A 14,340-nucleotide genomic window follows, 5' to 3' on the forward strand; every position below is an offset into this window, starting at 1 on the left:
AAAATTGAATTTCAGTTAGGCCTTATACAGGCACACTTATTTTTTATTTATATCTAACCAAGGTTTCTGAGTGCATAACGATTGGAGGGCTGATAAAAGTATTTCTGATTCTGTTATTTAGGACTTTAAGATCTACATTGGACCTGCCACATTGTCTCAAACCCCAGTGCCCAGAAAAAGCACACAACAATCCTGACTGTGTAGGATCAAAGAGGGTAAAATTAAAAATTAAGGAACAGAAATAAATGTGTGCAGTGACTGCTTTTTGCTTCAAGCTGTCATTTTCTTTTGCCTGGTTCAAAGGAGGAAGAGACATACCTAAAAACAGTAAGACATTCTACTCCTCTTCTTGTCTTTGGGCCTTTCATGGGTTACATTCATGTCTGGGAGGTAAGAGAGAGCTGAAATTGAGAGATGGTTTGAAAGAAACAGAAGAGGTGTATTCAGCTGCCACGTACCTTTAGCTTGCGATTTAGTTCCTCACCATGAAGCACAGCAATAAATCTGCCATGCAAGTATATTTATTTTTAAATGACTCAGAGGAAAATGTTTGATTTAATTTAGTAAAAGTAAGATGCATTATTCAGGATGGGTGTATGCTTATATATATAATGTGTTCCCCTTAGTGAATTGAGTTACTGGAATAAATGAACTTTTCAATAATATTCTAATTTATTGGCTATGACTGTGTATATATTTACATTTACCCATTCACTCATACACTGACAGAGGTAACACAGCTGCTCTTGGGCAGACTAACAGAAGTGAGGCTGCCAGACAGCGCCACCGTCTCTATCCACCAACAGCAGGCAAAGCAGGGCGAAGTGCCTTGCCCAAGGACACAACAGCTGAAAACAGTCGGGGCATGGGTTCAAACCGGCAACTGACCGGTTATAGGGCAAGCTCCTAGATTTTGCGCCCCGTTACCCCAGGTTTGAATGTGATTGAGTGTTATGCACACGTGAATCACACTGCTGAACTTTTACTTTAGTCGGTTGTCAGTTCTCCTCTTTATCTCTTAAACGCTTTTTGGAACACTTGGTGTTGTTTGTGTTTTTGTAGTGCAAAAATATATAATGTGTAGCCGTACAACACAAATTTAAAATGCTTTGTTGCTGTTTTTACTTGATGAACCAACCCAAAATCGTGCATACGTGAAGCTGAAGGAAAGGAATATATGGTTGTCAAATTAGAGTACAAAAGATAATTAAAAGTGAGTCATACAAAGCCAGCGTCTATTTTGAAACTTCAGAATATCACCTAAATTATAATTATTTGTCCTCATAATTCTTTATATCTGATAAATGGAGTCCATTAGTGTGTAACTTAATTTGTATAAATACAGATTTTCTGAAAGTCCTCAAAGGTGAAAGCATTGCAGAATTAACTCAATTAGATCAATAACACAGGTGAATACGCCCCAAATCTAATGCACAGGAATTCTGAAAAAGTGAACATGAACCTTTTGTGTTCCACTTTACTTCTGATGTGACTAAATATGCAAAAGTTCAAGTAATATTTTTTTCAGGGCGATGCCCGCATGTTTGGCTGGAATAAAATGAAAGTGTTAATTTATGGCTACATGTTAAAACTCATGATGCATACCTGACGAGTGAGCCACGCTAACGTGTCCTAATGAGTATTTCTTCAGAGAAGAGAAAGTGCACCAGACTCCCCTTGGCGGCAGCAACAAACAGAGGAAAGCCATAGAGATTTTTCAGGCTCTAGTGTTAAGTTCAGATGGGTTTGTCTACGCACGACGGAGCACGGGCGTTTGTCATGAAGGCAGAGGAAACATCTGGAGCGCCATTGTTGTAATAAATCATTGTTTCTCACTTCATAATCAACTCCGTCGCTGGTAGAGACAATGAACTCTGCGGCTTTGCCTCCAAATGGTGTCCCGCGTGAATAATCTGTGGCTGACAGGTTTTGAGAGCACACATAGAGATATTGTTCCACACACAGCAGCTAGTTTACACTTGCAGTCCATATTGATGAGTTAGCTCCTTTCTGCTTGCCTCTGTGTGAATTGATCTCCCGTTTTGCTCAGATAAGAGAGAGCAGGAAAGTGTGTTTTGCTTGTATTGCCATGCCTCTTCTTCTTTAGTGAAGTATTAGTCTGTTTGTTCACCAGCAGGCCTGTTATGTTTTCAGATTGCAGCCTAACTGTTTGAATGGCTGTAAGATCTGAAGAAAATGCGTGGATGTTTTTTTTTTTTTTTTTGTTCACTCTGTCTCTAAAATGGCAGGCAGGAAAACAAAAAACACAGACTTTAGTCTTTAGTTCAATTATCTTGAGTGCTTCAAGCTGGTTTAAAATAGAACCTTGGTACAACTGTGAAAACAATCCAAGAAAAATGGACCTCCACTATAATTCATGCTGGACTTACCTAAAATATATATTTAAAAAAAAGGTAAATAAGTAAATATGTTGTTCAAGATAGTATTTCTCTTATTTCCTCTGTTGCTGTTAACATCCAGTATGTGAAAATGTTCTTCATACAATTACAATTACATTTCTCATATTATCAGCTTAGGTAACCAACTTGTTGCATTCTGTTTTTTTTTCTTATTTCATATTTAGTATTTACTTATTTAAGATCAATCAGTCAAATTAGGTTACAATGCAAATTATTCTACCAACTAAATATGCATTGTTGCCTTTATTCTCTGTACCTCCAGTTTTATTAACCTCTCTGACATTTAAAACTATGGTCCACAAACCAAACGGTAACATCAAATGTCTTATCCCAGTGATTAATAAATAGTATTTCAACATTAAAGCAGCACATAGACCTTATTTAGACGAGTCAATGATACCTACATCTGTAGACATAACTTAGACCCATATATTTTATCTAGATTTAGACAGGGCAAAACTGCCTGATTTTAATACGTTTTAAGCTCAGATTTGAATAATAAATTCATAAAATCCACAAAATATATATCTTTTTTGCAAACAATGCAAACGTTCCTGCAAGCATAAACTGAAGCTGAGAGCGAGAGCTTCATTTAATTAAAACGTTAATTAAATGTAAAAAAAAAAAAAGAAAAAAAATGTGTCACAACAAGTTCCAGCCATGATGCTGTTCACAGTTACAAAGAGCGGGAAGTGACATCCAACTATGTTGTCTAAGAGGCTGTGATTGGCACGGATAAGAAAATCATGACCCTTCCTGGTAACGATTCCCCCCTCTGACTGGGCCAGGGAGAGGATATCAGAAAACATGACCAGAAGGAGTTTTTATTCAAGTTACCCATTTCCCTTTTAATATAAGAGTTTCATTTTTGTGCTGCTTATATGCAGCGCCTGTGGCTCTCATCGCTCTTTCAAAGCATTTGTATATGTGCGTGTGTGTGTGTGTGTGTGTGCTTTGTTAAGGACTCTCAAGGCTAAGATCCAATCCGTAATCTGCTCCACCCCGCTATAGCTCTACACAATCCTCCTCTGCCGTGGGAAGGCTTTAACACCACTGCTGGTGATTTATGCTGTAAAGGGAGCATACTGTACAGATGCAGACTGAATTCAGACACGCATTCAAATTCATACTAAACACCAACCCACACAGGAGAGACAGGTGGGATTGAGATGTGGGGTAATTTAGTTGAGTGCTAAGAGCTGAGAGCAGCTGTATCAGTATCTGCCAGGCCTCCGGTTGCCCCTCTGCTGGGACTGACGGTATCTCCGGAGGGGTGCACATCTGTATTGCTGGGACTCCTGCATAAATTCAGGGGAGCTTGAACACAAAGCTGCACGTAACACAACCCAGCATAGCTTAATTACCTCCTCTCGGTGCCCATAGTGCTCCTCCTGACAAACAGCCAATCACTGGATCTGATTGTTGGACTAAATCAACAGTCGCACCAACCGGCTCTTCATCTTGCCATCTGCACTGCTTACACAGCTATTCATCTCAATTAGCCATGCTATAAAGAAAGCTAGAGTAACAATATTCCTCTGTGTGTGTGTGTGTGTGTCTTCTCTTGCGTTTCTTTTGGAACCTCATGACTTCAGAAATGCTTTTTGATGGTGACTGCTTTTGAAATAAATTGGTAAATAGCAGCCAAACCAACAGTTTGGTTTTAACCTCTGCGTAAGTGCCGCTGCAGTTTCATTATCCTTTTAAAAGCGAAGAGAGAGTGTAAAAAAAAAAAAAGAAAAGACAATAGTAGTGGAGCAAACAAGTGGTGCATGTGGGCAGCATGCTGAACAGAGCTGAGAGATACGATCGCGGTGGGACAAAAACACACACACACACACACACACACACACACACACACACACACACACACACACACAAAGAGATAATACAAGCAGTGGTCACCCAAGGGCATCTTGCCTCTCACCCAGAAAATATCTGTCACGGCCTGGAGGCACATAGCTAATACCTGCAATAATGCTTGACATATTGCATATGGGTGCCATTAAACAGCTTGCTAAGAGGCTGGAAAAATAAGAATGGCCAAGCTTCCCCTTTTGTACACGGATTTGCGATTATTTCTCCTTTGCAGTGCTCTTTAATCCAAGAGCTGTTTGATTAAAACAACCAGAAATTATTATGAAGCTGACATGAAGCGAAAGAAATAGGAGCAGGGATTATAATAGCTGCAAAGAAAGCAGTGCTGCTCAACTAAAACATTCACGTGCACCTAATTTCTGTGCAGCATGATGTGCTGGTACTGAGAGAACAAAAAAAAAATTAACAGCATAGGGGTGTTGACTGGAATCATCGAGATTTCAAAGGGACATATCATGCAAAATCCACCTTTTTAGCCCTTAAATACCCTTTGTTATGTCTCTATGAATGCAGAAAAGTTGAATGTAGTCTGTCCAGGTGTTGCATATATATCTTTATATTCTGTTTGGGTCAAATTTTTCAAGATGTTCAGTTTTCTCTGTTCTCTATGACAACAGGCTTAAATGGGGGGCTACCAGACTTTTTTATTTTACAATTGCGTCACCATATTTCCCGCAAACTGCTAAACAAGGTAATGAACTTCTGGATAACCAATTTTTTAAATCCACCACTTTTATTTCTTGCAGAGATTTTTGTAGTCTTAGCTGAAGGATGCTGAAGCTTCAAGTGGATAAGTCAAAATATTTGGTTGTTGGGTGTATAAACCCCCACAATCCATTACATCGCCCCCCAGCATACTACAAAAATGGCCGAATGGGGTGGACTGGAAAACTCTGTGACCTATGGTGGGGCGGGATATCAAAGGCTTCATTTGCATTTAAAAAGACATTACCAAAAAGAGATGCTGTCAGATGGCCTGTAGAACAGGTGTAAAAGAAGAGCTGTGGAGTTAAATTGACGTGACACCAACTGTAAAAGTGTTCGGCCCACACGGAAATGTTCTCCAGGGCTGCTTAACCCCTGACAAACAAAGACGTTGAAATGGAGGTGACACTGAAAGTGTTAAAAAGAAGCATTTTTGCCTTACCTACCAATATTAGGGCATAAAAGACAGGGGGAAAAATCCAAACGAACAGTTAATACAGTGAAATTCTGTATTAGGAGTGCAAAGTCTACTTTACCAAGTTAAAGCTTTGTGCAAAACCGGAGTCCTGGGGTCCGTTCTTCGTACGTCGCTAACTCAGTTAGCAGGATTTCATTGTTGACGATTTGGCATGATCATGGATCGTTTGGTTCTTCGAAAGACTTCCTGCACTTGTTGTCATAGCAACAAGTGCGCCAGCTTGAGCCTGCTCCAGAGCAGGCTTATTTCATGTAAACAAGATTAGATCACGGCTGTATAAGCGGAGGAGATGGGAAGTCTGCCGTAGCTATGTCCATTTTTACGACTGCAACCTGTTGCGGAAGGTTGCAAGAATAATTTGCAGAGTTTTTCGAATTAATCGCGTATTGCGCAATAGACAGGATCCTTTAGTGCAGCGCGACAGTGTAATTGTAGAGAGATATTTCTTGGTGGCTGTTATAAACAGACAACACAATCATTTAACAGTGGCTTTAAAGAGGAAAAAGTGGTGTTGGAGCCATAAATCTAAAATTTTAAGTTATTTGTATGGTGGTTTGCTTTTTATTTTTATCCTATTCAGTGAGAAGATTTGTTCAGGCCATTTTATTGTGAAGTTTAGTTTTACTTTGAAAGGCTTGCTTCCTGTCGAGCCGTATATTGTATTAGAAAAAACTATGGATGGATTATCTAGACACGGAGCAATACAGTTTTACCGTGTAAACTGTGGATGACTTGGAAAAGGAAGATTTTAATTTTTTATGGATAAAGATTGTTTTTTTTTTTTGTTAAAATTCCCAGTTTGCACGTGCCCTTTACTTCCAGTGTCTAAGGTATGACACTGAAATTTGGATCTCTTGACATAACAAGTGCCTTTTTAAAATAAAGTATAATAATTAAAGGCTACCATTTTGTAGAATATTCTTGTATTTCATTTTTATTTGTTCCCATGTTCTAGTGGGTCCCGTGGAGGCTCTGACATAAAAGAACATAGTACTTATTATTAAAATGCAAAAATTCATACTGTAGAAAGTGATAGAAACATCTACCAAGGACATATTTTATGCATTAATTTGTCTGTTGCTTTTTGCCAGCCCTCTCTCCTGGCTTTAGCAGACTTTGAGGTGTTTTAATTAATGACTCAAATTCGGCATAACCTTCCATTAAAAGCTCTTGTTCTGTTTGGGAGAAAAACTGTGGGCGTTCTTTGCTGAACAGCCAATAGCAGCGCTGCTGATCATTGTTTCTACTATCGATACATTTCCCCTTTTAAACAAACGCATGAACGCGCAGTTATCTCAGATTACTCAATCCAGCCATACTAATCATAAACAACAGGTGTGTTCGAAGAACCCAATTAGCCGGATCAGGATTAGCCGGATGAAATCATCTTGGATGTGTCATTTGATCTTGGATGTTTTAAGCACCGTACGAAGAACGGACCCCAGGTGATGGATCATAGCTGACAACAACAAATAACAAGAACAACAACCACCAACAACAAAAACAACCACCACCAACAACACCACCACTCATACAACCAGAAGTTGCAACCTACAGATATCTAAAACACAGCAAAAGTAGCGTTAAGGATTACCCTTTAATTTGACCATCAACTATACAATGTGTATGAGCAAAAGTGGAGTTACCTTCGTACAGACGAACATGTGATAGTTCAACATCGATCCCTGTTGTGTTTAGCCGTTCATGAGGTCGGACGGCTGCATATCCATCTTTTACATTTCACTAGATTCCCTTTAGGAAATGAATAAACACCCTTTAAATGTCCAGGATAGCACGTGAATTATACTTTCCCCTACTAATGATATTTAAACAGTTTTACCAAGGTTTATTATAACTAAATTACTCTTGACTGCAATGCGTTAGTAATGTAACATCCTGGGATGTTGTTGGAGGGAAAGGGAGCAGCTTCCGAAGGTAAGGGACGTTTCACTTCGGGACAAATTGCGATTGTTGATTGGTCAGTTTCTGAAGAGCCTCCAAGATTCTTTGACAGGCAGCATCACATAATTTACCACCACCAAAGCATTGCCGTTCCACTTTATCTAGACCACAACTGAATGATTTTAAATGTGACAGGGAAGGCACTGAACGCATGATATCTCCCTTTAACTTTATTTGGCCATAAGCTGCCAATCAGATTCCACCACTGTCACATTTTGGCTAAATTTGGCATTTTGGACTTTCCTAATTTTATAAATTACAATCTTTTAAAATTGATTTTTAAGTGTTTAAATGGACATGCACCTAGACCATTAAGCAATTGCATACAGAGATTTCAGGGCAATAGCAAATCCACTAGAGCGGCTTCCGATGGAAATTGTAAGGTCCGCTTTTGAAGAACCACTTGTGCTCAAAGTGCTCTGTCCATGAGAGGATCTGCAGTTTGGAACTCACTTCCTGTTGATTTAAAGTCTGTAACCAGTTTAAGTATGTTCAAAAAACAAACCAAACTCTGGTTATGTCAAAAACAGAACTGTACCCATTTTGGATGTTTTTATGTTTCACTGTTTGTAGATGTTGTCAATATTATGTGGTGCTGTTTTAAATGACTATCACTTTAATTGTTAGAGGTACTTTTTAAAAGCCCATCTAGGGACAAGTGCTGTGAATTAGCTGTTGCATTTGCACTATGACGCAAACATGGGACTGCTCTTTTGTTCAGTTTGTCTATGTCGATGTGTGTCTGTCCCTACCAACTAAACTTTGAAAAAAAATTACAAATCATTTTCCAATGCATGTGACTGTATTAAATTTGCATAACCAGCACATCCACATACCATAAGAAAATCATCATCATGGACTATTTCATAATTCACTGTTTTAATTTTTTTTAGCCGCAAGAGATTTTTTTACGCCGACATAAAGAAAGCAAAATATATTACATCAAGAGTATAATATGTCCATTCCCTTTGTCTTTATATGCATTCTTAGCCGTCATTGCACCCTTTTAAAACTGACTGGAAGAATGCATTCATGAATTGTTCAGTTTGATTACGGAACTATAACTATTTATTTCAACAGCTTTGTGTGAGTATAAAGGGTTCAAAATAATTTAGTAAAAGAATCCTCTCTTCTTATTCATCTTTGCCCATGCAGCCAAACAGCTGTCTGCAGGCATGTTGCCATTGGGATCCCATTATTGTTGTGCATATATGTGATGTGTATTAGATATATAGCATGCAAAATGTTGGTGTGGGGTCCCTGGAGGAAATCTTCATCATTCTTTCCAATATTGAATATTTCTTGAGCAGAAATCTGTGGCAGCGTTCTACATTATTGTCCTTTAAGTGACAGCCGAGGACTCACCCACATATGGACGGTCTTCATTTCTCTAGCTTCATCCTTATTTACAGTAATCAAAGTGCACTCAGTCCGATGGTTTGTGATAAAGGGTTATTACCTCTGTCAGGAGCTCCACTCTGAGACTGCCATCTGTGGCCAGGCTCATTAGATGCGTGACACATGACATTACACCAATAATCAACAGGATGGAAAATACTGGGTTTTAAATGTTTACTGCCAGGTTATCTTCTTGCAAAGGGGGAAGGAGAGGGTTGAAAAGTATCATCAATGTTTTATTGATTCAGTTTTATGAATTTTTCAGTACCCGAGAAGCTCTTCAAATGCAAGCCAAGTTAACTTAGGAGATGCTTGCTGAGCACGACTGTGTTTGGGGGTTGCTTGACATGCACTTACAGCATCCTTCACGTGCATCAAAGTGTATTCTTCCTAGCCGTTTGTACAGACACTGTTCCCTCTCAGTTGCACTGCCAGTTTGTATCGGTATTTAACATTTCTTTGTATTTGGAAGCAACTTTCGTTTTTTCGCACCGATAACCTTGTTCAGTTATTTATTACACACCATCTATATGTCTCTCTGCTCTTACATTTTCAACGGTTATCGCTTTGTCTTTGTCATAATTGGGGAAATGCATCTCGCATTTGCTTTTTCCTCTGCTTCTGCAGTAATGAAGTCACAGCGGCTGTTGTGTACGTACAAGGCTTTGTCCCAATCATTACCTTGGGTCCGTGTGAGTCGTGTGGTTCTTTTCTTTTTCCTTTTCATATGTCAGTTCTTTATCTTCCACTCTAGTCCAACACCTTCTTTCCGTTCCTCACCAAAGCAGCCCTGCCTTGGGCGGCCAAAAACAGGCTAGCTCCTGAGGGACAGTGTGCTGTGTGCTGGATGGATGACTGGGTGGCCTGCTGTGGATGTGCAGATGACTGGAGGCCTAAAAATGTGGCAAAAAATTACTGGCTTTCAATCACAGGCAGAGAAATATGGGATCGACCAGTAAAATGTGGTTGCTTTAGGATTCTTTGAATCACTCTGCTTCAAGGCTTTATATATTTTTGGAAGCATTGTTTTTTTCTGTTAGAATTTTGAAATAAAGCAATGATCTTCTTATTGTTATTATTATTAATTTTTGATGCAATTCTTTTTCCAGTATTTCATTTCCTAAGATTTTATGTTTGTTTTAGTTTCGTTTTAGACCTAAGCGTCTTTAAAGTATTTAGTAAACTAATTTAGAACAATGTGATTCTAAGCTTTATGGGCAGTTATTTTGTGGGTATTAGGTAAAAACAGGATAAACTGAAGCTATTAGTTTATCTACATATTTAATAATAATATTGTATTAAAGCAATTAGTTTCAATTAAAATACATTTACACATATTGCAGTTTAGTTTACTCCATTTCAAAATAATTTCCAGTAATTTAATTAAATCATACTGCAAAAACAAGTTGATGGTCTTTAATTCAATTCACTTTATTTGTATAGCACCAATTCACAACACACGAGCATGTTACAAAAAAAGTAAATTCAATTGAATCAGACTGATTCCAATTCAATCACATACATTTCAAATTAATTCCAGTAATCAAACCCTGGAATCTTGTTCAATGTATTATTTACATTGGTTAAAATAAGCAGATTGCATTGAGTTGTTGACTCGCAGCAGTCTCTCAGTCTGGATGAGCGTGTAGCCACAGTAAAGGGCGATTTATCATCCTCTTCCTCATCCTCATCTCCTTAGTGGCCAAGGAACCACATAATCACCAACAGTCACAGCATAGTGGTTTAACAATACATTGATTCACACTGATACATCCATTCAATGATTAACAATTCAATTACATCGATGCAAAAGGAAACTATTCCTCCATGTAGTCATTTTGAAGATGGACCTTTATTTTGAAATGTACAAGGAATGAGACTTAAGTGAATGATAGAATTATTATTACTATGTCAATATATTTTATGTTATTTAGTATTTTCATTGTATTTATCATATATATTTACTCTTTACTACTAAGAAGTTCTAAGGTTTAGATCTCTCTCTTATAGTTGCAGAAGGCCTGCAGAAAGCAGAGAAATATGTTGTGACTATGATAAGTGTTTTTATGAACTCTATTCAGCCATCTGGAGGGCTGTACTGTGTGAACTGCTTGGTTTTATCTGGAAGGTCACAGTTATTTTGCTTATCCCTACCCCTTAGATTCAAAATGGAACCAGGGATTCCCTTTCCTAATAAATAGAGAGGGGGCGACGGATTTGCTTCAGATCGGATTTGGACATCTGTATTAAGCATCTCCGTTCGATCTCCTTGCAAGCTTATTTGAAAATCAATCTCATTGTTGTCTCTCCTTCTTGTGTTGTTAATGAATGTTTTAGGTGTTTGAACCTGACAGTGAACAAGTGATCTATTATTATTATTATTATTATTATTATTATTATTATTATTATTATTTTAAAATTAAAATAATATTGTTTTTGATTAAATGCCTGCTTAGAAATACAATGTTCATCGTAAAATGTTCAAAACATCATTGTTGGGTTTTTGGTGAGTCAATATCAATGTAAATATTAAAAAATTAGATGGGCAGATGATATCGCATCAAATCGATTGCATCGGTAAGAAATCATAAAACACTTTTTGATATCGGCAAATATCGTATCATCATCTAAACAAATCAATGTCAAATCATATTGTGATAAAGCTGGTGATTTACACCCCTACCAAATCACAGCACCGGGGGATCGACTTTAGTTCCCTAAGTTAAGAAAATCGAAACTTTTAACTGCCAAACTCTGGTTGAGTTGACACTATGACCCTCTGACATCTACAAGGCAAGTAGCCCGATCATGAGGTGCCAGATGAAAACTGAACATGAGATGTTTAGTAAAAACAACCGTTCCATAAGCAAATTATTACTTATCACATGATATGGAATAGGAGTGACAAGGTAACAGGGTTATGAGCCACATAATTGAATTTATTGGCATGAACATATAAAGTCACCCAACACTAAACAAATCCACATTGTAGTCAATAGTAACAGATGTGCAGAATTAATCAAAATAAAGAAGACTGGCATGACATATTTCTGCTTCCTTCAAGAACGCAAATAATGTCGAAGTCAAATAATATCTGAAAACACAAATAAATCAAACAAAGCTCCATCTCCTGCTCTGTCACTCTCTGCCACTGCTGCGGCCTGGCCTCTGGCCTGACACATGGCGTTCTCCCTGGGCTATACAGATAAAACATATTTTAGAGTGTGAATGAGAGTTACTGTGAAACATCTGTGAAAACCCTCTCCTGATAACTGCTTGGTCTCTCCTTGCAGATAAATAAATTTTACTCAGTAAGTTGTAACCTCTCCTTACCTGTGAAGACCCAGCATCATCAGCCACTGCTGGTGGCTTCTGCTCTCCTTGCTTCAGCTCTTTCTATTGTGGCAAAAAAAGTTTTATTTTAAATATGTGGAAAGCCACAACGAGCAGAGGTCCTACACAGAAATCAAAGAGGTTTCAGGTTATTCTCACCATGAACAAACCAGCAAGGGATGCAACCCATAGGTAACAATAGTATTCTTTTCAACTAACTGATTTACTGGCCTGTATTAACGAGTCATCATTTAACTTGTGTTTTCTTTGGGAACATTTTTTTTTAAAAGTTTTCTGCCTTTTGCTCCGGCTGGTTTGCTGAACATCCTGACACACACACTGCTCAGCTGCACGTCCCCGTCTGTGATCCACCGATTTAGCAGGATTGAGAGTTCGCTCACGGTGCATTTAAAGACGGCTCGTAAATGTATGTTACCACATGTAAATTATGGAAAAAGCGGGGGGTGGACAAAGGGCACACATTCAAAAAGTGTGTGGGGGGGGGTGCCATGTTACGCTCAGGGCCACAGTGGACAGTTGTTTGCAAGGCCATTGCCCTTGCGTCGATCCCTCATACCAAACATGCATATAGCGAAAGCAGAAAGAAAATCTCCTCTGGTATACAAATAAACCTCCAGCAGAACCAGGCTCAGTGTGAGCGGCCATCTGTCACAGCCAACTGGGGGTTTGAGAAGACAGAGCATACAGACAACATAAACACAAAGGCACTGATCCAGCGGTAATTTCTATGATCAAGAAAAGTAATAATTAATGGCAACAGTAGCTCCTTTAGTGGCTTTATCTAGGAAAGAAACGCTGATAATCTCTCAGCCGGTATCCAAGTGTATCGGTTGAAGGAGAGCACATACAGTCACCTGCAGTAAAATCTTAGCCAGTGGCTACAGTGCTGTGACCCCCCTCCCCTTGGCTTTTAACTTGTTTTGTTACATCCCAACTTATAATGTAAATGTCTTTTAATTCTATTTTATATGATGGATCTGCACAAAACAATCACATCTGACAACCTTCAAAACAGAAAACTGGCATGTGCATCTTAGAGGAAAGGAATTAGTGCAGACAAAAACCTCTTTTCAAAACAAAATTATTATCAAAGACGACTCAGGCAAAACCCCAGACCTTGTTGAGGTAGCGGTAGAGAGCTTTATTGGCATACAGGACCGTACACCACAAACGGCGTTTACAATCTGAAAGATTGGAATGCAAGAAAGGGCATATATAAAGGATTCCAAACAATAGTTGGGTATGCAAAACATTTTGACAAATCATGGATCAGTCCGTATTCCCGGCAATCTTACGCTCAAATAATTGTTTTTCTTGCGCTTTCCAGATGTGTTTCCCAGAAACCATTAAGTAGAATTATCTCTAATGGTCAGCTTCACCCAAAGGAAGAGTCTTATCTATCAAACACAGAAGCACCTTTGCAGAATCTTGAAAAGACAATGAGTATGTCTAAGCTCCACTTCTGGAAAGGTTTACATGTTGCTTTGACTGGACATTAATTCTCTGTAAGCTTGACACTAGTATCCTTTTATTCTACCAAATAATATGTATTCACTTACTTTGCTGTGAAATCCCTGGAAACTTCTGGTGCAACCAGTTACCTTCAAAAGCGGCTGTTGTGTACATACAAGGCTTTTTCACAAAATTAGTGAAATTAAGTCCACCTGTGTGCAATTTAAGTGCCATATGTTTGTCAACATAAACACACCTTTTGTGAAAGACCCCAGGGGCTGCAGCAACATTATGCATCAGACCATGAAGACCAAGGAGTTGGCCAAACAAGTCAGGGACAAAGCTGTTAAGTAGTAAAAGTCAAAGTGGGGATATAGAAATATCCAAAACTTCAATGTTACCCTGGAGCACCATCGAATCCATCATCTTCAAATGAAAAGCACATGGTGCTACAATAAACCTACAGATTGTGGGCCACCCGGCAAAAACTCAGACTGGGCCAGTAGGACATTAATCAGAGAGGCAGCAGAAAGAGACCGAAGGTAGCCCTAAAGGCAGTGGTGGAGAAAGTACTCATACAATGTACTTAAGTAAAAGTACAAATACACAGACAAAAATTTACTCAAGTAAAAGTCAAAGTACCACATTATGATTTTACTTAAGTAAAAGTAAGAAAGTACAAGCTTTTAAAAC

This window comes from Fundulus heteroclitus, chromosome 4 (assembly GCF_011125445.2).
Source record: "Fundulus heteroclitus isolate FHET01 chromosome 4, MU-UCD_Fhet_4.1, whole genome shotgun sequence".
In the NCBI taxonomy this organism is placed as follows: domain Eukaryota; kingdom Metazoa; phylum Chordata; class Actinopteri; order Cyprinodontiformes; family Fundulidae; genus Fundulus; species Fundulus heteroclitus.